Source organism: Aquarana catesbeiana, linkage group LG03 (assembly GCF_042186555.1).
Source record: "Aquarana catesbeiana isolate 2022-GZ linkage group LG03, ASM4218655v1, whole genome shotgun sequence".
Taxonomy (NCBI): domain Eukaryota; kingdom Metazoa; phylum Chordata; class Amphibia; order Anura; family Ranidae; genus Aquarana; species Aquarana catesbeiana.
This window is the reverse complement of record NC_133326.1, coordinates 690,751,205-690,767,685: the sequence shown is the minus strand read 5'-3', so window position 1 is coordinate 690,767,685 and position 16,481 is coordinate 690,751,205. Positions and strand designations below refer to the sequence as shown.

The 16,481-nt window shown below is 44.2% G+C and overlaps 1 protein-coding gene across 1 annotated transcript in view; it reads left to right on the top strand.

The window, feature by feature from the left end:
- LOC141131161 (protein kinase C delta type-like) overlaps positions 1-16,481 on the top strand; it is a 93,052-nt gene that overhangs the window by 45,879 nt on the left and 30,692 nt on the right. The window lies entirely within an intron of this gene.

Sequence of the window (16,481 nt, the reverse complement as noted above, 5' to 3'; positions counted from 1 at the left end):
TGCTGCAGAGACCACTTTTATCTGAAAGAGAACTGCCGGCTCTTGAAGAAGATACCGGGGTTATGTTAGCTAGCTGCTACCATAACAACGGTATTTCTCTTCAAAGACAGGACGTATATAGTCGTCCTGCGGGAAGAAAGTGGTTAATTAAAATGAATTTATTATTTGTCATCTCCCTGCTTGGCCCCTTTCACACGGGCTGTCTGATCAGGTTCGCCTGTCAGTTTTTCAGGCGGACCTGATTGGATCCTTAGCGGGAATATGGTGGTCTTGTTTCCCTGCATGGCACGAAATAAAAGCAGTCACATTCGTTCTAGTCGTCTCTGTGTAAATTTTAAGATTGGTTAATTTTTATATTGAAAATAAAGCTTTGTCGGTCGTTAAAAAAAAAAAAAAAAAAAAAACCTGGATTCTAACTTTTTTTAGCTGGCTCCTAGATTCCAAGCAAATTTCTCAAGCCCTGGTCTAAGATGTCTTGGACTGCAGGGAGGAAAACCTTGGGATTTGTCAGGGCAATAATGACATCGGCGTAGAGGCCAATTTTGATCAGTATTTCCAGTTGTTGTTCCTGATATCAACGGTTCCAATCTAATGGCCTGTGCTAACGGTTACCGTGGCAAATATTAAGGGGGACATGGGGCAGCCCTATCTGGTGCCATTGGTGATTTTAAATGGGGTAGATAGAACACCAGAAGTCCCATACGCGTGCAGATGGTTGAGTATATAGACTTAGTGTGGCTGATAGGAAGGTACCTGATATTCCAAACTTACGGAGGACCGCATCCATGTAGGGCCAGTAGACTCTATCGAACGCCTTCTCTGCATCCAAAGATAGGAAGAGAGAATGCATTCGGTTCCACCCATTGTATTAGGTTGATAAACCGCCTGGTGCCATCTGAGGCCTGCCTGGCACAAAGCCAACTTGGTCTGGGTGTATAAGTAAGGGGATAATGGTTGCGAGGGGTTGTGCTAGAAGTTTAGCATAAAGCTTAGTGTCTGTATTTAGTAGGGATTGTGGTCTGTAGTTAGCGGGGTTATCTGTTGCTTTTTCTGGTTTAGGAATGGTAACCACTAACGCATCTAGGGACTCCTTGGGGATGTTGCCAGTGCTGGCGAACTGGTTATATGTGTTGCAAAGATGAGGGACTAGCAGTTTGCTAAAGTGTTTATAGTATTCATAAGAGCCCTTTCACACTGGGGCGGGGGGGGGGGGGGGGGGGGGCGGCGTCGGTATGCGGCCGCTAGCAGGGCAGTTTTACCCCCCGCTAGCGGCCGAGAAAGGGTTGAATACCACCGCAAAGCGTCTCTGCAGAGGCGCTTTGCCGGCGGTATAGCCGCGCCGTCCCATTGATTTCAATGGGCAGGAGCGGTATACACTCCGCTCCTTCACTGCTCCGAAGATGCTGCTGGCAGGACTTTTTTTACTGTCCTGCCAGCGCATCTCTCCAGTGTGAAAGCCCTCGGGGCTTTCACACTGGAGACAAAGCAGCGGCACTTTCGGGTCGGTTTGCAGGCGCTATTATTAGCGCAATAGCGCCTGCAAACCGCCCCAGTGTGAAAGGGCTCTTAGGGAATCCATCAGGACCCGGGGCCTTGTGTAGAGGTAGTTGTTTGATGAGTTTATGAATTTCCGTGGGCGAAAAAGGCTCTGCAAGCAGATAGAGTTGTTCTGGGGGAAATAGAGGGCAGGGAAATGGAGGATAAAAATTTTAAGATGGCTGTTTGACTGGGGGGGGGGGTTGGTTCATTTTCTGTGAGATTGTAGAGTTTGGTATAGAAGTTGCTAAATTTAATTTGCGATATCTAAGGGATTAGTTATGCGTTTGCTTTGAGAGTTTGTGAGAAATGCAATTTTTTTTTAGAAAGTTGTCTTTTAAACTGTCTAGCCATAAAGGCACCTGCTTAATGTAATAATCGCAGTTCTTTTTAAGATGCCCACTGAGTTGGTATCTAAGAAGTTTTAGTTCTGAGTAAATAGCCTCGGAAGAGGACTTTTTATTGGTTGTTTCTAGAGTACGGATTCAGTTTAGTAGGGACTCTGTGATGAAAGAGTGATATTTTTTTTTTTTTTGGATCGGGCGCCAAGTTTTGTAAACAGACCTCTTAGGCAAGCTTTGTGGGTGTTCCAAGTAATAGCATGATCGGTTACAGAGTCGACATTATTTTGGAAATAAGTCTCAATTTCGGATTTTATTTGAGTCTCAAGTGTGGGATTGTTAAGGAGGGAAGTATTTAGTCTCCAAATTGTGTGCCTGGGAGTTTGGGAAAGCGAGGCTAATTTGATTGTGACCGGTGCGTGGTCAGACCAGGAAATTGTTCCTATACTGGATTCAGTGATAGATTGAAGTAGATATTTATCTATGACGAAAAGATCAATCCAAAAGTAAGACTGATGTGGGGGAGAGAAAAAGGTGTAGTCTCTTTCCACATCATGTAGGCACCTCCATGAGTCATATAGGCCTTCTCTTTTGAGTAGGGCAGATAATATAGAGGGCCTACGCCTAATAATGTTAGAGGTATCTAGGTCTGGGTCGACAACATCATTAAAGTCTCCACAAATTATTAAGGGTGAGGATCTGTAAGGTTCTAGTTTGGCAAAGAGGGATGTGTAGAATTTTTTTCTGGGCTGTATTAGGGGAATATATATTAACCCCTTCCCGCCGACCATACGCAGATATGTGTACTCGGCTTTCCGGGGTTATACCGGGATGATGCCCGCAGCTGCAGGCATCATCCCGGTATCGTTGTTTACAGCGGGCGATCGGCTACCCGTTTATAACAACCGATGCGGCTAAAAGCCCCTCGGCTGTTATACCGGAGGAGCGGGAGGGGACACCCGCCCCCCCCTCCCGCCGCTGTTACCGGGCCTCCCGTGCGATCGGGAGGCCCGGTGTCCGTTCGGCTGCCTTCGGCGGCTGGGGGCGGGCTGGAACGAAGCTGCGAGCGGCTTCGTTCCAGCCTTCTTGTTGTAAACGCGGAAGCGACGTCATGACGTCACTTCCCGTTTACTAGGCTGCCAATGGCGCCGAATTTAAAAAAGTACACAGTATTCAGAATCGCCGTTTTCGGCGATCTGAATACTTTGAAGTGTAAAGGAGGGATCAGGGGTCTTTTAGACTCCCGATCCCTCCATAAAGAGTACCTGTCACCACATATTACTGTCACAAGGGATGTTTACATTGCTTGTGACAGCAATAAAAGTAAAAAAAAAAAAAATTTTAAACACAATTTATAAAGTACAAAAATAAATAAATTAAATTAAAAAAAAAAAAAATTTAAAGTGCCCCTGTCCCCGCGAGCTCGCGCAGCGAAGAAAACGCATACGGAAGTCGCGCCCGCATATGTAAACGGTGTTCAAACCACACATGTGAGGTATCGCCGCGATCGTCAGAGCGAGAGCAATAATTCTAGCCCTAGACCTCCTCTGTAGCTCAAACCTGGTAACCGTAAAAATTTTTTAAAGCGTCGCCTATGGAAATTCATAGGTACCGTAGTTCGTCGCCATTCCACGAGTGCGTGCAATTATAAAGGGTGACATGTTTGGTATCTATTTACTCGGCGTAACATCATCTTTCATATTATACAAAAAAATTGGGGTAACTTTACTGTTTGGATTTTTTAAAATTCATGAGTGTCACTTTTCCAAAAATTAGCGTTTAAAACACCGCTGCACAAATACCGTGCGATAAAAAATATTGCAACAATTGCCATTTTATTCTCTAGATTCTCTGCTAAAAAAATATATATAATGTTTGGGGGTTCTAAGTAATTTTCTAGCAAAAAATACGGATTTTAACTTGTAAACACCAAATTTCAAAAATAGGCTTGGTCATGAAAGGGTTAACTATGGTGAGGGGGCAGTTATCAATTGTGGCGGAGAGGATTAGATATCTGCCATCCTCATCAGATTCACTGTGATGTAATAAGTTTACTGCAGTTTTTTTTTTTTTTTTTTTTTTTTTTTTTTAAGGGCATTTGCAAAGAAATAATGAGGGTATTTTTTATTAGGGATGCACCGAATGGGATTTTTAGTGCCGAAACCGATACCGAAAATAAATCTTCCTTGATCCCGAAAACCGATATCGAAAGTGACTGTTTTTAAAAATATTTTTATACAGGAGATGGTCAGCGACTGGGGACATGGTACAGGAGATGGTCAGCGACTGCAGAGATGGTACAGGAGATGGTCAGCGACTGAGGACATGGTACAGGAGATGGTCAGAGACTGAGGACATGGTACAGGAGATGGTCAGAGACTGAGGACATGGTACAGGAGATGGTCAGAGACTGAGGACATGGTACAGGAGATGGTCAGAGACTGAGGACATGGTACAGGAGATGGTCAGAGACTGCGGACATGGTACAGGAGATGGTCAGAGAGTCAGACTGCGGACATGGTACAGGAGATGGTCAGAGAGTCAGACTGCGGACATGGTACAGGAGATGGTCAGAGAGTCAGACTGCGGACACGGTACAGGAGATGGTCAGAGAGTCAGACTGCGGACACGGTACAGGAGATGGTCAGAGAGTCAGACTGCGGACATGGTACAGGAGATGGTCAGAGAGTCAGACTGCGGACATGTTACAAGAGATCAGTGCAACCTCACCAGTGCCCGTCAGATGCAGCCAGCCAGTGAAGAGGAGAGCTGCTGCCGCCGCCTGTTTGCATCGCTGGGAACATCACAGCTTTCATTTTAATAGCCGTGTGTTCCCCGCTGCGCGCCATCACATACAGCCCCTCCCCCTTGTCTGGGCACTTTGATAGACAGATCACCCGTCCCAGGATTGGATGGGTGATCTGTCTATCAGAGTGCCCGGACAAGGGGGAGGGACTATGTGACGACACGCAGCGGGGATACACAGCTATTGAAATGAAAGCTGTAATCAAACAGGCGGCAAGCGGCTCTCCTCTCTTCTACGATATAGGAAGCCCCCCTATTAGGCGGCATCAGGCCCTGCGCCATTTTCGGCGCCAGTATCAGCAAGAATTCTCTTTCGGCTTTTTGGCGAAAGGGCCATTTTTGGCCGATATGTTTCGGTGCATCCCTAATTTTTATGGCTACGTGAGGGTTGTTTGAGTTTCGAGAAGTGAGCAAAGGAGTGATGAGTTGCTGTAGATAGGGAGTTAATTAGTTTGGTTTAATTGACTCCGGGATAAACAAGAGAGAGGTTCCCCCAAAATGGGGTTTTTAGGCAGCACAATGATAAAGAAAATCAAATTCAGTATCAAAAATATAACAAATTTATTAAAGTATACCATAAAAGTTAAAACAATGAGCTCCAGTGGGGGGCATTAGAGATAAAATTACATTACATATTAATAGGCTGAACATATATTGGCAGACATATATTCACAACAACATTCGGTAGCATGAATATTTGAACCTGACGCGTTTCAACCCCTGTACTTGGGGTCTTCTTCAGAGGATTGGTCTGCTGAGAAATATACATAGATGAAATTGATACATGTAAATTACATTAGTATAATGGTAGTTACATTCACCATATAGGATATGGATACAATAGTAATAATTTACCCAGTAATATATGTTCGGCAGAAAAGAGAACGAGGCCTCCCATATGGAGATCCCTTGGAACGACTGTCCTCCTGTCCCCCCAAGAGAAGGGCACCGGGCACCCCTACCGCCAACCGCGGTTCGGGCCGGGGTAGTGAAAGCAGCGACGTGGCTTGCGAGAGGTCACACTCTTGGATACCACCCACCAGACTAACAAAAACAACAACAACCAGGGAGCACAGAGGGTTACACCTGTGAGGGTAATCAAAAAGTTCCTCATAATAAACTCAGTCATTTACATGGTACTGATTATATGTCCAAGAAGGGACAAGAAAACAGAAATTATATATATATATATATATATATATATATATATATATATATATATATATATATATATATATATATATATATATATATATATATATATATATATATGAAATTTTCCAGAGGCAGTATAAGGTATGGGCAGCACCTCAGTGTGTGCTCAATGTGATGACGATCCGTGTGAAAACGTGATATATAAGAAGATCAGAGTGAAGTGAAAGGATGAAAAATAGGTAATGGCTAGTGAGGACTGAGTGTAGGAATATGGTGAAAGGAAGTGAATGCACCGAAATTGCTGGGAGAAAAGATGTGGAAAAAGAGAGGGGAAAAGGAGAGAGAAAATGGGAAGGGGAGGAGGGGGAAAAAAGGAAGGGGAAGGGGGATTTGGGGTGTTTTGGGGTAAAAAGGGGAAGAAAAGGAGATTGCACAAAAAGTAAAATTTAATTAATTACCTCAAGGGGTACTAAAGGACACGTGTTTAGGCACTGTGTTGCCCCATATATAAGACTGGTGCCTGTTAACCAAACCCGGGATTGGTCATAGGGTATAGCGGGCTCGGTGGATTGGTATCCCACACTGAGTCCACCAGTCTGAAAAATAGGTAAACATCAAAGTGTAAGTTATAGGTAACGAATGGTGGCCAAGTCATTGTACAGCAAGGCCACTATGAATAAACGGGGGTCAATGCAGAATCAAATAATGTTCGCATGAGCCCCCATTATATAGGACAAAAAGTAGTGCCTAGGCAAGGACCAAATACGGAGTAATAAAAGTGATACTTACTTGGTGTAAGTTGAAAAGTGCCTGCTGTTCACCAGGGAGAAAGAGACTGAGGGTGTGCTGCGAATATACCTCTTATATACTGCCTACTGGAGGTGTATACTCACTTATGATCAATCCAGGTGTGTGCGCCATCCCTGATTGCTCTGCGGTGGGCGGCGTGACCGCCATATAGGCAGTCGAGCGTGGCTTCCCCGGCGTTCCGGAAGAGCATGGCTCCGGCTCAGCGTCACTCTCGTCGGAATCTCGCGATGCCGATGACGTCACGCCGCATGCGCGGGACCCCGCGCATGCGCAGTGGCGAGCGGCATCCGAGAGTGTTCCGGAATGCCGCCGGCAAGGAGGAAGTAATCCCCAATGCAGCACCCGGTGGCCATCCGGGTATCCAATGGGGAAACATGGGGGGGAGGAGCCACCTATAGGGGCCGGCTCGTTCCCCCCCCCACCTTGCCGGGAAGCCAGATCGCGGATCACCCTCGATCCCAAAATGGGGGCGGAGACAGCACCGCAGGACTCCCTCAATCAGGAGGGGAGGGGGGGGGGGCAGTTCCAAGTGGAAAAGAGTATACAAAAAAAAGATTGAAAAATTGTACATAACATATATCTGTTAATTCATAGCAATGTCATTCATACTAACATTGGCATGTATGTCTATACGTAAGGAGCATCAGTACAGAAGGAAAGCTTCAAATGCATATGTTGGTATCTACATAACATCCCGATAAGGGAAAAAGTGATAATGGATAAGTGGGATATATGAATTGATAACACATACTAATATAATAAAATATCCAATTATTAGGAGAGATAACCGGGGAATAGGAAGCAAAAAAAAAAAAATGAAATGAAATGAAAATAAAATAAAATAAAGTAAAATAAAATAAATTAAATAATGTAAAATGAAACAAAACAAAATAAAATAAAACAGAACAATAAAGAACAGGGCTTATTGTCACCAATTTTTGTGAGCTATATATAGTTTCATTGGAGACTAACTATTGTGTTTTTCCAGAAACGAAACCCTTTAAAAAGGGGGCAAATGAGATAGCCTCATTGAGTCCTGGAAACGAGGTGGAGTTGAGCATAAAGATCCACCTCTGTTCGCGTTGCAACAAAGTTTTGTTCCAATCGCCGCCTCGAACGGGTATATGAACTCGATCGAGTGCGGCGAAGGATACCTTAGGCATTATAGAGTTGTGGATTTCCATTACATGGCGTCCAAGGGGTAAATATGGATTACTAATTTGCATATGGTCTCTGGTGATAGCTCCTTTATCAAGAGCAGACTGAATTAAATCATAAAATTGGGTATAGGATTATCCGTTTTCACACGGATCGTCATCACATTGAGCACACACTGAGGTGCTGCCCATACCTTATACTGCCTCTGGAAAATTTCATATATATATATATATATATATATATATATATATATATATATATATATATATATATATATATATATATATATATATATATATATATATATATATATATATATATATATATATATATATATAATTTCTGTTTTCTTGTCCCTTCTTGGACATATAATCAGTACCATGTAAATGACTGAGTTTATTATGAGGAACTTTTTGATTACCCTCACAGGTGTAACCCTCTGTGCTCCCTGGTTGTTGTTGTTTTTGTTAGTCTGGTGGGTGGTATCCAAGAGTGTGACCTCTCGCAAGCCACGTCGCTGCTTTCACTACCCCGGCCCGAACCGCGGTTGGCGGTAGGGGTGCCCGGTGCCCTTCTCTTGGGGGGACAGGAGGACAGTCGTTCCAAGGGATCTCCATATGGGAGGCCTCGTTCTCTTTTCTGCCGAACATATATTACTGGGTAAATTATTACTATTGTATCCATATCCTATATGGTGAATGTAACTACCATTATACTAATGTAATTTATTTACATGTATCAATTTCATCTATGTATATTTCTCAGCAGACCAATCCTCTGAAGAAGACCCCAAGTACAGGGGTTGAAACGCGTCAGGTTCAAATATTCATGCTACCGAATGTTGTTGTGAATATATGTCTGCCAATATATGTTCAGCCTATTAATATGTAATGTAATTTTATCTCTAATGCCCCCCACTGGAGCTCATTGTTTTTTAACTTTTATGGTATACTTTAATAAATTTGTTATATTTTTGATACTGAATTTGATTTTCTTTATCATTGTGCTGCCTAAAAACCCCATTTTGGGGGAACCTCTCTCTTGTTTATAACTTTCAAGGGGTGAGCAGCAAATTCCTGGTTTCCCCTCTGGTGTCTCTCTATATCGTAATTGACTCCGGGATACCTCTGAATTCAATAATATTCGGCCTGGAGCGGTCTTCTAAATCTGCGAGCTTCATTTTAATGTGGTGGATTTCTTCTGTATGATGATCATGTGCATCTAACAGTTCATTATGTGCTTTAGAATAGTCCTGCAGGTTTTCCTCTAAAGCATCTGTTCTCTCCTCTAGGCAATCTATTCTGTCGTATATTTGGGACATAGAGATTTGCAGTTCTCTGTGTAAATCTTGTTGCAGAGTGAGAAGCATTGATTTCAGCGTTGCTTCTGAGATAGTGTTGTATGTGACAGGAATAGCTGCTAGGGAGGGAGCTTGCTGACTGCCATGTGGGCCTGCCACCACAGAGGACCAAATCCTGCTTTTTGGCCTGGGGGTTCCTTGTTAGGGGAGTTAACGGGGGAGGTAGCCAGTCTCTTACCTCTATCTGGCTGCTGCCCAGCTGTGCCATCCTCTGGGGGAGGGAGAGTATCCATGCTGTCTCTCCTTTTGATTGCTGGAAGGTCCCCTTGCTGGTGTAAAAGAAAAGAGAAAAAAAAAGCGCCTCTGAGTGCAGGTATTTATTAACAACAACAGGTTATCCACACTTACAGCAGAGTAAGGAGAAGACAACTTCAGTGACAATCCTGGCGTCCGTGGCGTGGATACGGCATGATAAGCAGTGGAGATAGTCTCGATTCCCCTCGGAAGGAAGGCAGACAAGCCGCTGCGCTGGATGGAAGTCCCGTGACCTAAGACAAGGGCGTGTGACGTCACCGAAGTGGAGAGAACCACAACGCGTTTCTGAGCATGCGCGAAGTTCCCACTGGGCATGCGCGCTCCTTTATCAAGTGTAGGGCGAATGGGGAAGAGTACTACAACGGTTTGGCAAACGTAGATTCATTGAGAAAGGTTGCGATGAACATAGCGTTCCTCGCCACTTCTTGGAGCATCACAATCAATCTACTGTGGGCTTACAGGTGTGGGTCCTAGAGTCGATACCCCGTAACTTGTCTGAGGCTGAACGGTTCTCCAAGTTATGCGAACGCAAGACTTTTTGGATATACACCCTTGGCACTCTTGCTCCCAATGGGTTAAATGAAGAACTAGACATTAAAACCATCATATAACCCTTTAGCCCTGATCTTTGTTTCCATCCCAGTTTGGATCTTTCTATATGTATCTTTGATATATATTTTTTTCATATACACATCCCTATAGAATCATCTGTATTATAAAGGAATATATGTATGATGCTTTGCGCCTACACATACATTATAATTGTCACTGAGAGCCCCCATTATTATTTTTAGTTATTTATCAGTTTAGTGGTAATGTACCTTTAGTTCTTTGTTTTTAAAATATCTTTAATAGGCCATATTGGTCTGAAATATATTTAAAAAAAAAACTAATAATGTTTTATCTCTATTTACCCACTATCCAGTTCCAGATAGAAGTCGCTGTCATGTGACTTATTATTTTTCGGTTCATTTTTGGTTTTTCCTTAGTTGGATAATCATTCTTGTTCCCTCTTAAGCATTGTAATTCATATATGCATGTGTTTTTTTTTTTTTTTTTTTTTTTTTTTTTCATGATATATGTGTATGTATAATGTTCACTGCCACCACATCCCCCAAAATATTGGTTTATTTTTATTATTATTTTTATTTTATTAGTTTTATTATTATTGTCTTTTTTCCTTTCTTCTTTTTTTTTTTTTTTTTTTTTATATTATCATTATTTTTTTATTATTTTGTCTTAATAATAATAATATTTATTTTTAAGTATATATAAATGGGGGTGTATGTATGTATGTATGTGTGTGTGTGTGTGTGTATATATATATATATATATATATATATATATATATATATATATATATATATATATATATATATAATATTGGTTTTTTGGGGGGTTTTTCACACATCCCTTTTACACTTAGATTTAGTTAATCCTGTCTCTTCCATCAGCTGTTGGTGTGTTTTGTTTTGTTTTTTTTCTTCTATGCGGAGCTATAAAGGTAGTACTCTTCCCCATCCGCCCTACACTTGATAAAGGAGCGCGCATGCCCAGTGGGAACTTCGCGCATGCTCAGAAATGCGTTGTGGTTCTCTCCACTTCGGTGACGTCACACGCCCTTGTCTTGGGTCACGAGACTTCCATCCAGCGCAGCGGCTTGTCTGCCTTCCTTCCGAGGGGGATCGAGACTATCTCCACTGCTTATCATGCCGTATCCATGCCACGGACGCCAGGATTGTCACTGAAGTTGTGTCCCGTCTTGTAGCCGGTCTTCTCCTTACTCTGCTGTAAGTGTGGATAACCTGTTGTTGTTAATAATAAATACCTGCACTCAGGTGCTTTTTTTCTCTTTTCTTTTTCATGGTTATTGGAGAGCTGACTCTGCTCATGTGGAAAGCTTGCCCTCAGCGCTGGTCATCGATTATAGACATTTTAGTTAGAGACATTTTCAGCCTTGTTTTATCTTTGTTGTTATCCCTTTGACATAAGTTTTTATTGCCATTTCTTGGCTGTAGCCATGGACTAGCAATGAGACTACTCTGCAGTTGCAGCGATACTGTTGCCTTGGATTATTGATCACATCATCCTGCAGTCTTTTTGTCCTTATTTTTGGTTTATTGATTGAATTTATAATTTTTCGTAATAGTGCACCTTCTTATTTGTCCTGAGCGCTTGCACGCACCTGTTATATAACCCTGGCTGGTGTAGTGGAGGTATCAGACGATTTGCCTGTGCTGGTATGATTCGTGTTGCTGGGGCCGGCGCAATCTTGGGGATTCTGCATGGCCGCGGCTGGCGGGCATTAGTCTGTCAGACGGCGTGCAGCAGGCGGGTTGTACCGCCGCCTAGACATGCCCTGGGGTGTCCCCGAGTCCTCCCTGCTTTGTTAGGATGAGAGGCAGGGAGGATTAGTCGCAGTGAGTTGCTGCAATCCAGGCCATGGAGCAGGAGCTCGGGCTTTAGGTGTCCATCCCGGTCTGCAGCAGCCCTCGCCCCTCCAAAATGATGTGGGTTTTTTGTAGTCGCACTGCTGCGATATGAGTTGGACTATTTGATATGATTCTGCTGCAATATCAGATTTGTGTGTTAGGAAAGCCGCTAGAGGTGCGCATCTTCACTGGTCTCATGATTCGATTACGATTATCCTGTCAATGATTTGATTCTGCAATGCATCACAATTACTGCCCATGCACCATTTTTTTTTTTTTATTTGATCTGTTCTTTAAAAAAAAACAGCAGACAACTTAAAGAGGAGCTCCAAGCTCCCCCAAAATACTAGAGGAGATGGTCAGGGACTGCAGACATGGTACAAGAAATGGTCAGGGACTGCAGACATGGTACAGGAGATGGTCAGAGACTGCAGACGTGGTACAGGAGATGGACAGAGACTGCAGACATGGTACAGGAGATGGACAGAGACTGCAGACATGGTACAGGAGATGGACAGAGACTGCAGACTAGAGGTCGACCGATATGGGTTTTTCTCTGGCCGATGCTGATGCCGATATTTAGAAATCGCAGTGGCCGATGGCCGATATGTGATGCCGATTTTTTTGGGCCGATATATTAGGCCGATTTTTTTTTTTTTTTTTCCCCTTCATCTCATAAAATCTAACATTTAGACCCCTTTCACACTGGGGCTTTTTTCAGGCGCTTTTGGGCTAAAAATAGCGCCTGTAAAGTGCCTGTAAAACGGCTCCCCTGCAGTCTCAGTGTGATATCCCGAGTGCTTTCACACTGAGGCGATGCGCTGGCAGGATGTTAAAAAAAAGTCCTGCAAGCAGCATCTTTGGAGCGGTGTATACCACCACTCCTGCCCATTGAAATGAATGCACACCGCTGCCAAAGCGCCTGCAAAGCGTTTCGGCAGCGGCGCTTCAGGCGCGCATTTAACCTCTTCCTCGGCTGCTGCTGGGTGATAAGCTCCCCGCTAGCAGCCGAATAGCGCCGCTAAAATGACGGTAAAGCGCCGCTAAAACTAGCAGCGTTTTACCGTCAACGCATGCCCGCTCCAGTGTGAAAGCAACCTAAAGTGATACAGAAATTTTTTTTACATTTAAACATTTATTAAACAAAACAAACCTCCAATCAGTTCACTTGTATGTAGAATTTAGATTAAAAAAAATATAAAAAAAAAACTATATCTTAAAAATTAATACACAAAAACAGGTAATCAAAACTTTTGGACAAAAAAAAATGGGCTAACTTTACTGCTTAGTTTTTTTTTTTAATTTATTAGTGTATTTTTTTTTTAAATTGCGTTTGAAAGACCGCTGCGCAAATACCGTGTGACATAAAATATTGCAACAACCGCTATTTTATTCCCTAGGGTCTCTGCTAAAAAAAATATATATAATGTTTGGGGGTTCTAAGTGATTTTCTAGCAGAAAATACAGGATTTTTACTTGTAAGCAACAAGTGTCAGAAAAGATTTAGTCTTTAAATGGTTAAACTGAAAACTTCTCCACGGAGTTCAGTCTATTGATAAAAAAGAACTTGAAGAGATACAAATGTATCTTCTTATCAGACTTGGCAGGCTGCCCAGAGAAGGAGAGAAGATAACTTTCAGGCAACTTGCATTGACTTATATTACAGAAGTCATTTGCAAGTCACGGCTGAAGTTATAATCGGCCTTTTTTATCAGCACAATCGGCCGATGCCGATTAAGTAAAAAACGCCAAATATCGGCCGATATATCGGCCGGCCGATATATCGGCCGGCCGATATATCGGTCGACCTCTACTGCAGACATGGTACAGGAGATGGACAGAAACTGCAGACAATGGTACAGGAGATGGACAGAGACTGCAGACAATGGTACAGGAGATGGACAGAGACTGCAGACATGGTACAGGAGATGGACAGAGACTGCAGACAATGGTACAGGAGATGGACAGAGACTGCAGACAATGGTACAGGAGATGGACAGAGACTGCAGACATGGTACAGGAGATGGACAGAGACTGCAGACAATGGTACAGGAGATGGACAGAGACTGCAGACATGGTACAGGAGATGGACAGAGACTGCAGACAATGGTACAGGAGATGGACAGAGACTGCAGACATGGTACAGGAGATGGACAGAGACTGCAGACATGGTACAGGAGATGGACAGAGACTGCAGACATGGTACAGGAGATGGACAGAGACCGCATAACGTCCCCCCAAAGGACAATGTATGCCATTTCATCAATTATGGTTTATGTATGTCTTATTGTCTTGGTAATTCACATCACAACGTCATTGATGCCTTTTTTTTTTTTTTTTTTTTTGGTATGATTTATGGTTTTGCTCATGGCTGAATGTGTGGGGCAGTGATGAGCAAAACCATAAATCATACAAAAAAAAAAAAAGGTATCAATGAAGTTGTGATGTGAATCAATCACTAAGACATACATAAACCATAATTAATAAAAATGGTCACTTTTAATGTTTAGGTCCGCCATCAAGTTTATTATTTTTATTAAGGTCAATCGGTCACAGTTTGGCAAATTTGCACATAAATGGTGCATCAGATATAAACTGTCAGTGTCTGACAAGTACGTGATCTTCTCTGGTCTAATGCAGCAGCCTGTGTGACAGTGAGCCGAGGAGGACTCTCTGGAGACTGGGAGTCGGGGATACTTGCTCCACATGTCTCCTCTCCTGTAGCAGCCAGCTCAACATATGGCGATGCCGGGTGGCTGGGGATGACGTCAGCGGGAGGCAGGATAAGAGGGCGCGGCTAGTGCTCACAGCTCACTTTGGCTCCGTTTGCAGAGGCAGGGCACAGTGCCTTTCGGCTGCCTTTTGCGGCTCATGCCCGCGGCTCCATTCGGAGTGGCAGGGCACAGCGCGGATGACGTCATCCAAACATCGATTATTTTGGTTGCTGCGTCGATGCTGAATCGCAGACGGCAAAACTCGATGCATCGATGCTGCGATTAAATTCAACACCCCTATAAGGCGCGATCCGGCGCTGAGAGGAGTTGGTGTAGTTAGTTTTTATGTCACAGTCTGACGTGAAGAAGAAACCCCTTCCCGCACATGTGCAGTACACGCGGTTGGACTTTTTGACATATTGGAGCTTTTGATAGAACACCGTGAGTGGGCACGTAAACAGGCTCCCTGTAGCACTAACCGATGTGACGTCACAGAGCTTGGTGCTGTTCTGTCAGATTAACTCTCTAATTCGCTAATCTGATAGAAATTTGCACTTCTGTTTCACTTGCGAACAATCTGCCCTTTTCCAACATGGCCACCGTAGTGTTTCCCCCTATATGTCATCGCTCGTCCTATCTGCATAGGGGTCTGCCTCCTCCTGTTGTCTATGCAAACTAAGGGAATCCCCCCCCCCCCCCCCACCGCCCTCAGAACTAGTGTCCCCACTCAAATTCCAAATTTCAGGGCGGGTCTTAAACAGCAAGGGGTGTCGCCTTGGCAGGAATGGGTTGGGTCATTTTTTAAATTAGGAGGTGCACAAGTTTAGTCAGGCCTAGGGCAGCACAAAACCTAAATGCACTACTGCCTACGTCCTGTAACGTGGAGAGCTGAGGGTACCAGAGAGAATGGAGAACAGAGCTCCACCCCGGAAGAAATGAAGGCGGGGTCATTCCATGACTCCTCCCACCTGACTGACTGCCAGCTAAGTCCTACATGGAGTGACCAATCCAGGACACCGGGGACCGCCCTTCCCCATGAGATGGATATACAGATCTGCAAGTGTGTTAACCGTCCACCCACCGACCAACCAACTCAATACCACTCCAACCACCAACCCGACAAACCCAACCACTGACAGACCCTTCCAACAAACCAACCAGCTTACAGTGGCGGTGTGTCCATTATTGGCACACGGGCACCGCCCCCTCTATGTATAGATTTGTGCATTGCATTAATCTATCCATGTCTGCCACCCCCTATTCAGGTGTCTGCCCCTTTCAGGATGCCGGGCACATGAATTACAGCGGCGGGGGGGGGGGTATTTTTGAAACACCTGATTAGCCAGAGGCTCTAATAGGCTTCAAAAAAGGTGAACTCGGAGCGCAGAGCATTGCACTTGCAGTCCACCCAGATGTGTTAGAAAAGTGAATATTCATTTTCTTTTCTAACACTGAACTGCCTCTCCGCCAATCAGGAGGCGCGAGTCTGATACCCGTCACCTGATTGGCTGAAGGCACAGGTGCCCTTATTGGACGCCTAGCAGAACTAAGACACATGGAGGACACAGGAGCCGTCCCACGGGGTAGATGGCGGGCACGGGGCACAGTTTTTGTTTTGTTTTTTTTTTAAAGTATTTTTAGGTTTGTTTGCACCCCCTCAAAAATGTTGTGCACCAGCCGCCACTGCTAACAGACCCTCCGCCCACCGACTGACCAGGTGACCAACCCACCAATAGACTGACCCACAGGCTAGCCCACCCATAGACGGATGGGGACTGTTGTGGGGTGGGGTTGGAGAGTCAGGGGAGGGGACTGTTGTGGTGGGGCAGGATTGGGGAGTGGGGGCGGAGACTGTTGCGAAGGGGCGGGGTTGGTGAGTCAGGGGGAGGGGGCTGTTGGAGAGTCAAGGGAAGGG